The sequence below is a fragment of the Triturus cristatus genome, chromosome 2_2, assembly GCF_964204655.1.
Source record: "Triturus cristatus chromosome 2_2, aTriCri1.1, whole genome shotgun sequence".
Classification (NCBI taxonomy): domain Eukaryota; kingdom Metazoa; phylum Chordata; class Amphibia; order Caudata; family Salamandridae; genus Triturus; species Triturus cristatus.
The window spans coordinates 242,287,587-242,292,306 of NC_140582.1; the positions used below are offsets into that span (position 1 = coordinate 242,287,587).

Below are 4,720 nucleotides of genomic sequence, written 5' to 3' on the forward strand. Positions count from 1 at the left end.
CTGTCTGGTTGTGTTGCCGGTTCGCGTCGTCAAGAACTTCCGTTGTGGCGGTCGCTGGCTTAGCTGGACACGCCCCCACCCCCTCGTAGTGACCAGGGCCTGAGGGTCAGGTATGTCCAGGGCATGTGTGCTGTGTGACTATGGTGGGGGTTTTGTGGCCTGCCCTGGACCTGCCACCCCCCCCATTTCCCCCCTCCCTTTGTTGTTCTGACCTTCTGCGGCATCTGCGTCGTAACCTGTAGAGGACGTCGACTGCGATGAGGGCCGGGATGACACGTAGGTTCGGGTCCATGTCTGTCCGTCGCGTACGGGTACTCCTTGTTCGCGTCGTCCTGTCTGTCCGTCGCGTACTGGTACTCCTTGTTCCCGTCGTCCTGATTTCCCGGCAGTTTTTGGCAGCCGGAAAATATTCACCGTGCGGGATGACGTCGGTGCGAATCGTAATTCCTGGTTCGTGAATGGCAGGCTGCGTGCGTCCCGACATCAGGTCGGCGCTTTCCCGGATCGCATTTGTATGTTTATTTTCGTCGGTCGGGGTTTTGTACGATTCGTACGGAAATGGTGTTTCCGTGCGAATCGTAATTCCATGTTGGTATATTTTGACGACCGGGTACGCGTCGGACGGAGAATATGCTCCGTCCGACGGTTCGTACCCGGTTTTTACAGGATCGTGATTGGCACCTTGGTCTTGAAGGAATGTAAAGCAACTTGTTTTACCAGAATATCACCTTATGTATTAACCAAATGAAAGGAGAACCACACAGTAGTTATAAAAATATGTATTTATTTATATAACACTCTCTACTGTCCTCTACATGCGGATACAACACAAAGCACACAATACTTTATCAAAGAAACAGTTGTAAGTAGCACATTACACAATTGGCTCCAGGGGGAGGCCAAACCATATACTAAAATAGTGGTATAAGAACCACGACTGGAGTAAAGACAGTGTCTAGAACACGTAGAATCGCTGGGACCCCAAGGAACCACCAAGGTGAGTAAACAGGGACCCCACGGAGGATGGGTGCAGTGTGTTAACACGACCGTGGGCTCCATACAATTCTATGGGGAAGTCACGGTTACAATTTTAAAGCTTAAGGACCCTTCTCGGTGGACTTCGAGGAAACCCTTTGGAACTTAGGAGGTTGGAGAGCCACCCCAATTCAAAAACCACAAAGAAGACCCCTTTAACCCCTTGCATGCTCCTGACGGAACCACTCCGTCATGAGCCACGGGCGCCGTGTGCTCATGACGGAGTAGTTCCGTCATGCTGCGGCCGTTGGCGGCCGCTCCGCCCACGCGGCGCTGTTTCCCCGCCTGTGCGGGCGATCAGCGCAAGTGGGTGGAGTCATGATGGAACCACGCCGTCATGAGCACAGCTCGCCCGTGACTCATGACGGCGTGGTTCCGTCATGAGCATGGCGGCGCCGCGCTCACCCCAAACCCCCCCAGCGCTGCGGCGGAATTCGCGCCGCAGTGAAGGGGTTAAAAGAATAAACTGTCTATCCCACAGAAAACAAACAGTCTGCTATACCATTTTTTAGTTTTTATTATAAAAAATATATAGTTATAAATCTACTTTTCTCTTTGAATTAATCATTTAATTTTTTGTTTAAAGTCATAACAACAGGCTGACTCTTCATCAAACTAGGAAGAGCAATGTAGATTGACGAAGCAATACAAATACTTAGAGGCGCAAACACCAATTACAGAATCACATAAAAACAATAACAATTTAGTGCAGTGCATACAAAAGTGTACAATTCAGTAGGAACATACAAAACAATAAAATACAAATTAAGAGACAGTGCAAAAAACATAAAAAGCACAAATGCGCCGACGCGCGTTTTGGAGTCTCATAAACCCTCCTTCCTCAGGGCGCTGATGGCATTTTCAAACAGTGAAAACTCAAAATGATTTGATACAATAAATCTAATCAGGTAGATCATTCAGTTTCATAAGTTTTCCTTTCATGCCTCGTAAGTCTGATCTGTGGGAATAGTGATGGCTCAATTACAATTTGTTGAATAAATCATATATTATATACATTTGAGAAAACTTCATAAGTGCTTGAATAAAAAGTAGAAGAGGTATCATGCATCACACATCAAGAATAATGGTAACAATCTGAAGAACCAATGAAAAAGGTTATATGAAAATATCATAAGCCCATGGTGGAAAAAAGAAAGAAATTAAAAAGAAACCAACAAGTGCTACCACAAATAAATCAAATGGATATGTTTGGATTATATTTAAATTATACACACTTGTTAAGCCACAACAGCTTCGAGTAGGGCATAATCATGAAGAGTAGGGATAAATCACGAACAAGGACTTCCACGGATAGTACTCACTCAAGTCTAGCGTCTTATGAGGGATGTAAAGTATGTAGAGAGACTGGCACTACTGAGTCCAGGATGGAACTCAGCAGAATAATTCCGCAGTACGTCTTAAATAACTGAAAAAAAGGTGGCAAGAGTTATCTAGCTATTCAAATATTAAGTCCTCGCTAGATCTAAGGACTACCTAAAGGTATACACCATTCCTGCGATGTTAACCTATGTTAAAGCCTCATAAGATGAATAAGGAATACAAAAAAGGAGCTATACCATTCAGGCAAAGCGTGGACAAGAGTATTTCACTTATGCTAGAGACTCGTAAAGTAAAAAGAGGATTTAAAAAAATAGAAGGATATATTGGACTTTAAGAAAAAGCATTACTAAACAAACCCCAGTCCTTAATTCATGCTAATAGTCGTACCATATGGAGCATGTCAATAAATGCTAAAAGCCTATGAAAAAATTCAACAAGTGCATGGGACTTACTTAATATAATATAGCTTTCATTGTGGCGGTTTTTCCTCTCCCTCCCTTTATCAAAATCCTTACGGGGCAAATGGTCCCCGTCTTGTTATCACGGTCAATAACCAGTCTTGAGTCAACAGGTTCTATAAGAAAAAAGAACAAAACTCCTTATAAGGACCCAAAGTAAAAATAAAAATTAAAAATCGCCGTGAAAAATGTGATTTAAAGCTTTTAGCTGGATAGATCAGTAAAGGGCGGCTAGCATAGACCGAGCTTGAGTTAAGAACGGAATCGTAAACCCCATCTAGAGAAATACACAGCACATAGGATATGTCGAGAATGAGAAAAAGGAAAAAAAACGTGAAATTTCCAAAATCAGGTTATAAATATGGCTGCTGAGGGGTACATAAAGCCATATCAAAAAATAAAAAGTGGAGATAACAACTGTGCCCCACCAGCCGTACATATCATAAAGAGCGGTCCCCAGTCACGCATTGTATAAGGTATAAAGTCCGTAACGAATTTCAGTAATATAGAAATTTGATGGAGCGAGTTAATGATAAACCACGAGGCATACGCAAGAGTTTTTAATACAGTATGCCAAAGTTAAAAGTATACAAGTAGCACTATATCAAATCGTGAAATACGGAGAGAGGATCGAGACCTACTGTTCAAAACACTTACTTAATCTGCAGAGATTAACTCACGTACGTCAGATTCTCCTACGTTTTATCCGGGAACCCGCCACCACTGAGTTCGCACGTCCCTATATTGAGCATCCGTTATATAGTGATGGTTTAATTAGAAAAAAGGGGGGGAAAACCAAACCTCACCTGAGACTGAAGAACGAGCCTGGGTAATCCAAATTAGTGTCTCGCCGATAGTAAAACGTACCCGCCATTTTGGGTAGGGATGTTTAATATTCCCAAAAACTAAAGAGGGACAACTAGAAATCTAACCCGATCTATTTTGAAGTGGCTGGTAGAGTCACAAAAAAGGGGTAGGGAAACCATAGTCAACGATGGTAAAACACACCCCCATCTAGAGTGTGGTGGAATAACATTCCAAGACACTAAAAAGGGACAAAAAAATATATCTGGCCCGATCTGTTTAAAGTGGCTGATAAAGTCGCGAGAAAAAATCAGGCGAACAATACTCTAAATAAGGCAACATAAAATCCACACAAATAAAAATAATAATGAAGCAAAAAATGATAAAGAATGTAAATAAAAAAGGCCCGAGCACGGAGCATACATGGGCATATTAAAGATAACTCACCGCCAGATATTCCAGAATTGAACGATGACAACCAAGTAGGAATAAGATATAATCAAAGGATCCTCAAGACAGAATTATTATGGAGGAAAGACGAGGCAACCATATAATGATAAATAATACACCTGGGTATCAAAAAATCGCATTTTCCCAGGGGAGAGATTCCATTGTCAAATGTCTGAAGGGTAAATATCCAAAAGACTTCTCTTTTCTTTCTGAGGGTATCAGTATTACCATCCTTGGGTATATGTACCCGTTCCAAAATGAGCCATTCAAGATCTTTAATGGAATGCTGTTTCTCAAACCAATGTTTAACAAGAGGAGCTCCCACACGCTTGTTCTTAATAGCCGATTTATGCTCACTAAATCGAACCCGCATCTCTCTACTGGTCTCACCCACATAACCTTTGCCACAAGGGCACAAGATTAGATAGATCAAGTTAGAAGTCCTGCAATTTGTCATTTCTTTGAAGGAAAAAGTATTTTTACCCCATTTCAGACTACGGATAGTTTTAACAGAGGCACAAGCATGGCATCCACCACATTTGTGGGTGCCAAAGATAGGTTGAGCACCAGTAATGGAACGCTGGACCATCACCCAAGGTGAGTAAACAGGGACCCCACGGAGGATGGGTGCA

The 4,720-nt window shown here is 42.5% G+C and overlaps 1 long non-coding RNA gene across 2 annotated transcripts; it reads right to left on the reverse strand.

The window, feature by feature from the left end:
- Nucleotides 1–1,819: 1,819 nt before the first annotated feature.
- On the reverse strand, nucleotides 1,820–3,763 carry LOC146862095 (uncharacterized). 2 transcript variants are annotated; one of them, XR_014978374.1, is made up of 4 exons: nucleotides 3,641–3,763; nucleotides 2,829–2,950; nucleotides 2,358–2,461; nucleotides 1,820–1,993 (listed from the first exon to the last, which is right to left on the reverse strand). It is a non-coding gene; the product is annotated as an uncharacterized LOC146862095 (long non-coding RNA). The 2 variants fall into 2 exon arrangements; XR_014978373.1 differs by lacking the exon at nucleotides 3,641–3,763 and adding an exon at nucleotides 3,492–3,609.
- Between the last annotated feature and the right edge of the window lie 957 nt (nucleotides 3,764–4,720).